General features: G+C 38.2%; 1 pseudogene; it reads left to right on the top strand.

Annotated features, from left to right (window-relative positions):
* Positions 1 to 2,784: 2,784 nt before the first annotated feature.
* Positions 2,785 to 2,883, top strand: LOC133250131 (U6 spliceosomal RNA; annotated as a pseudogene).
* The last annotated feature ends 10,126 nt before the right edge of the window (positions 2,884 to 13,009 follow it).

The following is a 13,009-nucleotide window of genomic DNA, read 5'->3' on the forward strand; positions in this document are numbered from 1 at the left end:
GAATGGTAAGTTTTCCGTATGGAATCTATTCTACTGGTGTTTGAGAAAGTAATGTGTTATCCATACTCTAAATTTGATAAAATATAAAATGTATACAATTAAAACCCATAGATACCTCCAAATGTATAATTGAATATGTAAATATAACTATCCCTCAAGCATGAAATTATCTCCAATTTCACACTTTGAACTTCTTTTTTCTTTGATGCACACATTTTTTCTAACTTCCTGTTCACACATAATGTGGTATACATTTGCTGAATTAATTATCATGACTAATAGTTAAATAGGAAAAAAAAAATCAAACTATTTTCTCAACAAGGGAACATCCTTGATTTCATTATCAGTTAGCCAAAAAATTGAATCAGCACATAACCACAAACATATACACTGGTATTAAACCTTATTTCTCAGACCTGTTAACAATAAATAGAATGTATGAACGAAAAAAAAAATTATACTGTTCTTTCAGCCTTTTGTTCAATTTGATTACTTCCCTTCCTTCAGTTCAGTTCAGTTCAGTTCAGTCACTCAGTCATGTCCAACTCTTTGTGACCCCATGAATAAAGCATGCCAGGCCTCCCTGTCCATCACCAACTCCCGGAGTTCACTCAGACTCACATCCATCGAGTCAGTGATGCCATCCAGCCATCTCATCCTCTGTCGTCCCCTTCTCCTGCCCACAATCCCTCCCAGCATCAGAGTCTTTTCCAATAAGTCACCTCTTCACATAAGGTGGCCAAAGTACTGGAGTTTCAGCTTTAGCATCATTCCTTCCAAAGAACACTCAGAGCTGATCTCCTTCAGAATGGACTGGTTGGATCTCCTTGCAGTACAAGGGACTCTCAAGAGTCCTCCAACACCAGAGTTCAAAAGCATCCATTTTTCGGCACTCAGCTTTCTTCACAGTCCAACTCTCGCATCCATATATGACCACTGGAAAAACCATAGCCTTGACTAGATGGACCTTAGTTGGCAAAGTAATGTCTCTGCTTTTGAATATGCTATCTAGGTTGGTCATAACTTTTCTTCCAAGGCATGAGCATCTTTTAATTTCATGGCTGTAGTCACCGTCTGCAGTGATTGTGGAGCCAAAAAATAAATAAATAAAGTCTGACACTGTTTCTACTGTTTCCCTATCTATTTGCCATGAAGTGATGGGACCAGATGCCATGATCTTAGTTTTCTGAATGTTGAGCTTTAAGCCAACTTTTTCACTCTCCTCTTTCACCTTCATCAAGAGGCTTTTTAGTTCCTCTTCACTTTCTGCCGCAAGGGTGGTGTCATCTGCATATCTGAGGTTATTGATATTTCTCCTGGCAATCTTGATGCCAGCTTGTGCTTCTTCCAGCCCAGCATTTCTCATGATGTACTCTGCATATAAGTTAAATAAGCAGGGTGACAATATGAAGCCTTGACGTCCTCCTTTTCCTATTTGGAACCAGTCTGTTGTTTCATGTGCAGTTCTAACTGTTGCTTCCTGACCTGCATATAGGTTTCTCAAGAGGCAGGTCAGGTGGTCTGGGATTCCCATCTCTTTCAGAATTTTCCACAGTTTATTGTGATCCACACAGTCAAAGGCTTTGGCATAGTCAATAAAGCAGAAATAGATGTTATTCTGGAACTCTCTTGCTTTATCGATAGTCTAGCGGATGTTGGCAATTTGGTCTCTTTCCTTCCTTACTCAGAGGCTAAAACTGTATTGAGCTATAGACCCTTGCCCTAATATTTACCTGAGCTAAACCTGAAAAAATATTTTAAACAGCATTTCTTAAAATTATTTAATGAAAAGGGTACTTGAGAGGGAAGGAGGAAAAGTTTGTGTTCCTGTGGCTGCAGTGATTAACTACTGAAGAGAACTTCATTAGATCTCTCTGAGGCTGAGATTTCACTACAGTTAAAATCAGAGGTGAGCTAAATGATCTCTAAGACACCCAATTTCTCTGCTGGCTATGCTATTCCAGGAAGGAATATTTAAAGACTGTGTTAAAATAGGCTGTTAGATTATGAAAGAAAATGCTAAGTTAGAACCTATTAATTAAATATGCAGAGAAACGTGGGAAGAAACAAGGTATTTCCCAAAGGAGAATCCATAATTTAATGCCGATTTTAATTAACATAATACCAGAAACTATCAATAAATATTATGAAAGGAGCTTCTTTCTCCACCAAGCTTACTATGCTCCCATATGCCTTGCTGCTGTCCCCTGGGAGAAATCCTGGCACATATTTTCCTAAATCTTAAAAATATACTTATCTACAAAGTTGTATATTTTTGCTGTTTTTCTCTCTTAAAAGAGGAAAAAATGAAACTATCTGAATGTTATAATTTTCAAGGTGGTTTTTAGAGAAAAGCATAAGGATGAAGAAATTTTGTCATGATGTTGGTGATAGCAGATTATCCCTAGGATATTTACTTTTATTAAAACCTGTGGCTTCACTTTCTTAATATCTGTAGGGCTAAGATTGCTTAGATGTTAGGAGAAGACAGCAATGGCAACAACCATTTGGAATTTATCATCATTCTATCTAAAATGCATTTATTTTCCTTGAGCTGACTGAATACATGAAAAAGAAAAACATGTCTATGAGAGAAGCTTTAGAGTGCAAATTTTATTATAAAATATAAAAATTAATTTAATTACCCAAATCCACTCAATACTATAAATTGGTTCTCTTAGGTGAATGGAGCAGTGCATGGAAAGTTGCATTATCAATAGGACATTATGGCATTTTTCCATAGGATGGCCACATACAGATTCTTCATAAAAAGAAAACACTCTAGTGCTTGCTTTGGTAGCATATGTGCTAAAATTTCAACAATACAGAAAAAAATTAGCATGACTCCTGCATATGCCAATTTGTGAAGCATTCCATATATTTTATAAAAAAAGCTTTATAATTTCAGGCATATTAGTAATTGTCTGTAATTTGAGGAAAAAACATTGCTTACACTGCTTACATTACTTACAGTTTGACCATTTGCCTAAGCACCCTAAGTCAATCAGGAGAGTAAACATAATGATTGATGAAATGAATTGACAAGCTGAGTGACTGAAGTAACCAAATAATATAATTCATCTAATATGAAATATGTGCAGTCTAACTACTGCAAAATTCATTAATTCCACTATTTTATTCATGCTCTGGGAAGTCTCTGATCTCCTCTAATCTGCAAAATAGCACCTTCAGAAACTAAATAGGCTACATGCACCATATTGTTGGAAAACTCAAACGCCTAAATGCATTGTCAAAACAAACACATGCTTATGGAGAATTAAAACTGATGAATCTAGCTTCCGGCATCTTTCTATACTGAAAATGACAGAAACCTCCAAAGAGACAGGAAAACACATTGTGAGTTAATGATACAGGATTAATAATTTTCATTGCACAAACACTGTCTTTTAAACACCGGAGAGCAGAAAGACAGAATTTCCAAGTCAAGAAGGTTTTTATATACAAGTGCCATTATGCAGGACCTTAGGGGCCTTCCCAGAAACAACACCCCCGCCATATCCCTTCTCATCCTGTGTCTTCCACCTGCCTCTTATCTGCTGAAAAACTTTAGACTATTAGGCCTTCCCCAGGTTCCAAGAAGTAAATATAATCAGAGAAATAAGAAAATGTCAAAAAAAAAAAAAAAAGGAAAACAGTCAAAGAAGACAAAATAATAATAGTTTAGCCATTAAACAAAGTCAAAGACCTTTAGACCTTCTTCAGGGGCTATAGATGATATTATGAAAGATAGCCTTTGAGCTCTTTCACAGATACTGAAACCCTCACTAGATGGAAGAAGTTAACTATAGCTGACCACAAGAAGTATGTAGACCCCAGATAAGTTGGAATCAGAAGGTTGATGATGTTGACTTCTTGCACCTTGTAACTCTCAAAAGACCTTTCCCTGAAAGTAATCAGGGAGTTTGGGCCTTTTAAACACCAGCCACTTGGACTCCTTCTTGGTACCCTGCAATTAATGCTGCACTTTGCTTCAGCACAACCCAGTATCAGTAGATTGGCTTTATACTGTCCGTGGGTAATCAAACCCAAGTTTGGTTAGGTAAAATAAGGAGTGTAGATGTATCACTAGATAGCCTCATTAGTATTAACTTTAAACATAAATAAAGACCCACATACACTCTTCAGCCCAGTGGAAAGCACAGAAGCCTTGGGGCTAACATAACCTGTAATTACATTTCAAACAATTTTATTGCATATGACTCCACAATAAATTTTGTGTGATATAAAGGTATGAGACATGAGATAGGCAATTCACACTCAAAATACATAAGTTCTTGCCAATGACCACATAAGTAATATATATTAGAGCCAGATTTAGTATTCACATTTTTAAACTCTTAATTCATTGCCCATTTCTATTACACAATATTAAATCTTACATGTTACAGTTATAAATGAAGTGTCAAATAAAATAAGCTCCATCCCCCAAATGTAAGTCACTATGGAGAACAATATGGAGATTCCTTAAAAAATTAAAAAGAGAGCAACCACATGATTCAATAATCCCACTCCTGGGCATATATTCAGAGAAAACCATAATTTTACAATATGCATGCACCCCAATGTTCACTGAAGCACTGCTTGCAATAGTCAAGACATGGAAGTATCCTAAATGTCCATTGATACATGAATGGGTAAAGAAGAGCAATGGAATATTACTCAACCATTAAAAAGAATATGATAATATGAAATAATGCCATTTGCAGAAATGTGGATGGACCTGGAAATTATCATACTAAATGATGTAAGTCAGAAAAAGACAAATTTTCACACATTACCACTTATATGTAAAATATTTTAAAAATTACAGAAATGAACTTATTCGTAAAACAAAAACAGACTCACAGACTTAAAGAATGAATGTGTGGTTACCAGTGGGGGAGGGTGGGGGGAAGGAATAGATAAGGAGTTTGACATTGATATGCACACATTGCTATATTTAAAATAGATAACCAACAAAGACCTACTATAAAATAAAATAAAATAAAGTGGTCTATTATAAAAGATAGAATAAACATATAGAAACTATATCACTGGAATTTCTATTTATTTCAATAAACATTTTTTAATGTAAGACCAAGTTTAAAACACTTAGAACATTCTATTATTCTAATGAAACATTCTATTACTTGTTAATATATGATCAAGTTCATCCACTCCTAAGACTCTTTTTAGAGTTTTTCTACCTATTTCCAAATGATTTTTACAATCACCTTGTCCAGTTTTAAAATGGTTGGTTTTTCAGTTAAGTTAGTCATGTATCTGCATGTTTAAGAACAAATTATTGATTATTATTAATTTTACTGTTTCTACATTAAAATTTGTAAATTGAACTTTTCTTCTTTTTATAAATTCTTTTGTTTCACTTAGTTTAACACTGTCATATCTATCTCTGAATTTAATTAATAATCATTTTATTTGACAATTTACACATTAAAGTTTTAAGACAATTTTGAAGATAAAAATATTATATTTCCTAATCTTCCCCTTGCTGCTGCTGCTGCTGCTAAGTTGCTTCAGTTGTGTCCGAATCTGTGCAACCCCAGAGACGGCAGCCCACCAGGCTCCCCCATCCCTGGGATTCTCCAGGCAAGAACACTGGAGTGGGTTCCCATTTCCTTCTCCAATGCATGAAAGTGAAAAGTGAAAGTGAAGTCGCTCAGTCGTGTCAGACTCTTAGGGACCTCATGGACTGCAGCCTCCCAGGCTCCTCCGTCCATGGGATTTTCCAGACAATAGTACTAGAGTGGGTTGCCATTGCCTTCTCCTAATCTTCCCCTTAAGTAATTGTTATTCAGTATTTTCTTATCTTTCATGGTCTACATGTTTTTGAAGAGGACCAGTCAATTATATTGCAAAATGTTCCTCAGTTTTAGATTGTCTGACATCTTGTTATTAGGTTAATGCTGTGCTTCTTGCAGCAAGGATACCACAGAGGTACTGCTGTGTTCTTCTCAGCATATCATTATAAGGGAAACTTGACACCAATATATGATATTACTGAAGGTGTTAACTTAAATTACTTCATAAAGATAGTACCTGCTGTGTTTCTCCATTATAAAGTTACTTTCTTTTCTCTTAATTAATAAATACATTAGGGTATATTACTTGAAGACAATGAAAATATCCTGTTTATTTTCAAAATTTGGTCCACCAGTTTTAATATCTATTGATGGATCCTGCCTATAGCATTTCCTGTTGTATTCTTTTCCTCCAGTCGTTTTTTCTCTATTTTTTCTATATAATAGTTATTAAGTAAAGAAGAGATATCCCTTCTCTTTCACACACTTATGTGTTCAACTTTCAGTTTATATTATTAAGTGTACATGGACATTTATTTTATTCTGTGCTTTTTGATACTAAATTATTATTGCTATTGCTATTGCTAAGTCACTTCAGTCGTGTCCGACTCTGTGCAACCCCATAGACGGCAGCCCACCAGGCTCCCCCGTCCCTGGGATTCTCCAGGCAAGAACACTGGAGTGGGTTGCCATTTCCTTCTCCAATGCATGAAAGGGAAAAGTGAAAGTGAAGTCACTCAGTCGTGTCCGACCTTCAGCGACCCCATGGACTGCAGCCCACCAGGCTCCTCCATCCATGGGATTTTCCAGGCAAGAGTACTGGAGTGGGGTGCCACTAAATTATTATGGTATTCTTCAAAATGTTCTAGCTTTAACCATGAAGAACTATTTCAAAGTGCTTTCTATAATCTTCTGATATGTACCCCTCTTCCTGTGAGCACTTTCTTACTTTCTGGTGCCATACAATGCTCCAGGTACGCTTGTATTTCCTATGCTGCAGTTCTGACTCTGGAATCAATAATTTCTTGAATAAGGCCTTGTTCCTCTTATTCAACAATGATATTTATAAACCGATACCTTGTATTTAGAAACATGCCTAACAAAGTGTCCTTGTTTCCAGGCCTTCTGAATGGATCAGTTCAGTTCAGTCGCTCAATCATGTCCAACTCTTTGGGACCCCATGAATTGCAGGACTCCAGGCCTCCCTGTCCATCACCAGCTCCCGGAGTTCACCCAGACTCACATTCATCGAGTCAATGATGCCATCAAGCCATCTCATCCTCTATCTTTTCCTTCTCCTCCAGCCCCCAATCCCTCCCAGCATCAGAGTCTTTTCCAATGAGTCAACTCAACTTGGAAAATATAAATATATTTTCTGTATATGGATGGATGGATAGCTAGACATGTTTTTATCCTTACCTATACATACAATTTGGCCTTGGAATACGGAATGAAGCAGGGCAAAGACTAATAGAGTTTTGCCAAGAAAATGCACTGTTCATAGCAAACACCCTCTTCCAACAACACAAGAGAAGACTCTACACATGGACATTACCAGATGGTCAACACCAAAATCAGATTGATTATATTCTTTGCAGCCAAAGATGGAGAAACTCTATACAGTCAGCAAAAACAAGACCAGGAGCTGACTGTAGCTAAGATCATGAACTCCTTATTACCAAATTCAGACTTAAATTGAAGAAAGTAGGGAAAACCACTAGACCATTCACGTATGACCTAAATCAAATCCCTTATGATTATAAAATGGAAGTGAGAAATAGATTTAAGGGACTAGATCTGATAGACAGAGTGCCTGATGAACTATGGACGGAGGTTCGTGACATTGTACAGGAGACGGGGATCAAGACCATCCTCATGGAAAAGAAATGCAAAAAAGCAAAACGGCTGTCTGGGGAGGCCTTACAAGTAGCTGTGAAAAGGAGAGAAGCAAAAAGCAAAAGAGAAAAGGAAAGATATAAGCATCTGAATGCAGAGTTCCAAAGAAGAGCAAGAAGAGATAAGAAAGCCTTCCTCAGCAATCAATGCAAAGAAATAGAGGAAAAAAACAGAATGGGAAAGACTAGGGATGTCTTCAAGATAATTAGAGATACCAAGGGAACATTTCATGCAAAGATGGGCTCGATAAAGGACAGAAATGGTATGGACCTAACAGAAGCAGAAGATATCAAGAAGAGGTGGCAAGAATACATAGCAGAACTGTACAAGAATGATTATCATGACCCAGATAATCACGATGGTGTGATCACTCACCTAGAGCCAGACATCCTGGAATGTGAAGTCAAGTGGGCCTTAGAAAGCATCACTATGAACAAAGCTAGTGGAGGTGATGGAATTCTAGTGGAGCTATTTCAAATCCTGAAAGATGGTTCTGTGAAAGTGCTGCACTCAATATGCCAGCAAATTAGGAAAACTCAGCAGTGGCCACAGGACTGGAAAAGGTCAGTTTTCATTCCAATCCCAAAGAAAGGCAATGCCAAAGATTGCTCAAACTACCCACAATTGCACTCATCTCACATGCTAGTAAAGTAATGCTCAAAATTCTCCAAGCCAGGCTTCAGCAATATGTGAACTGTGAACTTCCAAATGTTCAAACTGGTTTTAGAAAAGGCAGAGGAACCAGAGATCAAATTGCCAACATCTGCTAGATGATCAAAAAAGCAAGAGGTTTCCAGAAAAACATCTATTTCTGCTGTATTGACTATGCCAAAGCCTTTGACTGTGTGGATCACAATAAACTGTGGAAAATTCTGAAAGAGATGGGAATACCAGACCACCTGATCTGCCTCTTGAGAAATTTGTCTGCAGGTCAGGAAGCAACAGTTAGAACTGGACATGGAACAACAGACTGGTTCCAAATAGGAAAAGGAGGACGTCAAGGCTTCATATTGTCACCCTGCTTATTTAACTTATATGCAGAGTACATCACGAGAAACACTGGGCTGGATGAAGCACAAGCTGGAATCAAGATTGCAAGGAGAAATATCAGTAACCTCAGATATGCAGATGACACCACCCTTATGGCAGAAAGTGAAGAGGAACTAAACAGCCTCTTGATGAAAGTGAAAGAGAGAGTGAAAAAGTTGGCTAAAGCTCAACATTCAGAAATCTAAGATCATGGCATCTGGTCCCATCACTTCATGGCAAATAGATAGGGAAACAGTGGAAACAGTGTCAGACTTTTTTTTGTTTGTTTGTTTTTTTGTTTTGGCTCCAAAATCCCTGCAGATGGTGACTGCAGCCATGAAATTAAAAGACGCTTACTCCTTGGAAGGAAAGTTATGACCAACCTAGATAGCATATTCAAAAGCAGAGACATTACCTTTCCAACTAAGTTCCGTCTAGTCAAGGCTATGGTTTTTCCTGTGGTCATGTATGGATGTGAGAGTTGGACTGTGAAGAAGGGTGAGTGATGAAGAATTGATGTTTTTGAACTGTAGTGTTGGAGAAGACTCCTAAGAGTCCCTTGGACTGCAAGGAGATCCAACCAGTCCATTCTGAAGGAGATCAGCCCCGGGATTTCTTTGGAAGGAATGATGCTAAAGCTGAAACTCCAGTATTTTGCCACCTCATGTGAAGAGTTGACTCACTGGAAAAGACTCTGATGCTGGGGGGGATTGGGGACAGGAGGAGAAGGGGACGACAGAGGATGAGATGGCTGGATGGCATCACTGACTTGGTGGATGTGAGTCTGAGTGAACTCCAGCAGTTGGTGATGGACAGGGAGGCCTGGCGTGCTGCGATTCATGGGGTCACAAATAGTCGGACACGACTGAGTGACTGAACTGACTGTTACATACAGTTAGACAGAATATGTTTAATTTTCATCAAAAACCACAGAGTTCATCCTAAGAAAGTGAAAAATCTGCTTCTAATCATTCACAAAGCATTTACTTATTTGTACTATGCTAGCATACACAATTTCAGAAAAGATGATCTCTGAGAAACAAATTTATTATTGTACAATATTTTTGCATAGTTATTTTTGTCTTTAGCCTTTTGGTATCCAGGCAGAACACTATTTTCCAAAGTAACATCGGTTGTTCTGTTTTTCTCTACATCTTTCAATATAGTATATCATTCATACTTTGTCCATGTGGTCTCAGATGTTACATTTAAGTGCATTAATTTCTTCTCACATGTTGCTTGATTTTGCATAGCTACAGAGTATGCCTTGTCGGAGAAGGCGATGGCACCCCACTCCAGTATTCCCACCTGGAAAATCCCATGGACGGAGGAGCCTGGTAGGCTGCAGTCCATGGGGTCGCGAGGAGTCGTACATGACTGAGAGACTTCCCTTTCACTCTTCACTTTCATGCATTGGAGAAGGAAATGGCAACCCACTCCAGTGTTCTTGCCTGGAGAATCCCAGGGACGGGGAGCCTGGTAGGCTGCCGTCTATGGGGTCGCACAGAGTCAGACATGACTGAAGTGACTTAGCAGCATGCCTTGTCAGTTAGTTCAGTCGCTCAGTCGTATCAGACTCTTTGCTATCCCATGGACTGCAGCACACTAGTCCTCCTTGTCCATTGCCTACTCCTGGAGTTTACTCAAACTCATGTCCATTGAGTCAGTGATGCCATCCAACAATCTCATACTCTGTCATCCCCTTCTCCTCCCACCTTCAGTGTTTCGCAGCATCAGGGTCTTTTCCAATGAGTCAGCTCTTCACATCAGGTGGCCAAAGTATTGGAGTTTCAGCTTCAGCATTAGTCCTTCCAGTGAATATTCAGATCTGATTTCCTTTAGAATGCAGTGGTTGGGTCTCTTTGCAGTCTAAGGGACTATCAAGAGTCTTCTCCAACACCACAATTCAAAAGCATCAATTCTTCAGCACTCAGTTTTATTTATAGTCCAACTCTCACATCCATACATGACTATTGGAAAAACCATAGCCTTGACTAGACAGACCTTTGTTGACAAAGTAATGTCTCTGCTTTTTAATATGCTGTCTAGGTTGGCCATAACTTTTTTTCCAAGGAGCAAGCATCTTTTAAAGTCATGGCTGCAGTCACCATCAGCAATGATTTTGGAGCCTCAAAAAACAAAGTTTGCCACTCTTTCCACTGTGTCACCATCTATTTGCCATGAAGTGATGGTACCAGATGCCATGATCTTAGATTTCTGAATGTTGAGCTTTAAGCCAACTTTTTACTCTCCTTTTTCACTTTCATCAAAAGGTTCTTTAGTTCCTCTTCACTTTCTGCCATAAGGGTCGTGTCATCTGTATATCTGAGGTTATTGACATTTCTCCTGGCAATCTTGACTCCAGCTTGTGCTTCCTCCAGTCCAGCGTTTCTCATGATGTACTCTGCATGTAAGTTAAATAAGCAGGGTAACAATATACAGCCTTGACGTACTCCTTTCCTGATTTGGAACCAGTCTGTTGTTCCATGTCCAGTTCTAACTGTTGCTTCCTGACCTGCACACAGGTTTATCAAGAGGCAGGTCAGGTGGTCTGGTATTCCCATCTCTTTCAGAATATTCCACAGTTTGTTGTGATCCACACTAAATCTTTGGCATATTCAATAAAGCAGAAGTAGATATTTTTTCTGGAACTCTCTTGCTTTTTTGATGATCCAATGGATGTTGGCAATTTGATCTCTGGTTCCTCTGCTTTTTCTAAATCCAGCTTAAACATCTGAAATTTCATGGTTCACATACTGTTGAAGCCTGGCTTGGAGAATTTTGAGCATTACCTTACTAGCGTGTGAGATGAGTGCAATTGTGGGTAGTTTGAGCATTCTTTGGCATTGCCTTGCTTTGGGATTGGAATGAAAACTGACCTTTTCCAGTCCTGTGGCCACTGCTCTTTCCAAATTTGCTGGCATATTGAGGGCAGCATTTTCACAGCATTATCTTTCAGCATTTGAAATAGCTCAAGTGGAATTCCATAACCTCCAGTAGCTTTGTTCTCAGTGATGCTTCCTAAGGCCCTTGTACAAATGTGAATTTATGCTTATAGAAGAAATGGATGTGTAGATGGATCATAAACATTTTTTTTCAGGAAAGTTTTTCTGTCTGGTCTCTCAGATCACTGACCTGTTTTGGTGATTATCAGATGTGACTTGTCATATTCTTTCAACATTTTTGATCATGTAACTGCTCAGTGTTCCGGGTGCATTTACATACGTGTGTGAGAGAAAGAGTGAGAGAAAGATAAACACAGAGACAAAGTCAGAGTCCAAGACATAGATCAAAAGGTCACAAGAGATGATGGGAGAAGAAATACTTCAGATTCTGGTGTTTTCCTCATTGATTCATCCTCTGGCCTAGTGCCTCCAGATTCTGTTTATTGCCTGCTTCTTGAAACCATTTAAAGCTTTCTCAGATACCATTGGAGAAGGCAATGGCACCCCACTCTAGTATTCTTGCCTGCAGAATCCCAGGGACGGGGAGCCTGGTGGGCTGCCATCTATGGGGTCGCACAGAGTTGGACATGACTGAAGTGACTTAGTAGCAGCAACAGCAGCAGATACCATACCTGTTTATTTGTCCTTTAATAGAGTTACACTCTTGAGAGAATTTCTTTTTACTAGGTTCCTGGCCCTGTTGTCCATATTGAACTTCCTACTAACATTAATAAAATATATTTCTAAAACTAAATTATAAATATTCAACAACTTCAGTTGCTAGAAGAGAATCGAAAGTATAAAATTCTGGCTGAGTAACAAGATTAATTTTGCTACTTCATGGCTTCAATATACAGTTTGTCTGGAGAATAAGAATTTAGATTCAGCAATACTAATATGAAGAGAGTGAGGTAATTGCCTTAGGCATAAAATTTAAAGAAGAAACAAAAATACTCAGTAATCTATGTAAGATATTTTAATGCAATATCATTGAATGTTCCATTTGCCTCAGGCTTAAATACGATTTATCAAGTTATAGTTGTGGATCTTGCCTGAATCTAAAATGTTGATTTTTTTTTCATTAATCATTTGCATTAATTTTCATTTTAAAATATGCATTACATAATATTCATCTTGATTACTGAACTGTGGGGCACATTCTTGAATGTTCCTGAGGTAACTTCCTACCCACCTCACTCACATCACTGTAACCAGCCCTGCTTAGTCTCCATTTTTATCTGCAATCAAGATACTAAATGGTGCCCCAGAGTATATATAGTGGTATCTGTGTATAAACATATACATACACATATAAAA

This window comes from Bos javanicus, chromosome 6 (assembly GCF_032452875.1).
Source record: "Bos javanicus breed banteng chromosome 6, ARS-OSU_banteng_1.0, whole genome shotgun sequence".
Lineage (NCBI taxonomy): Eukaryota > Metazoa > Chordata > Mammalia > Artiodactyla > Bovidae > Bos > Bos javanicus.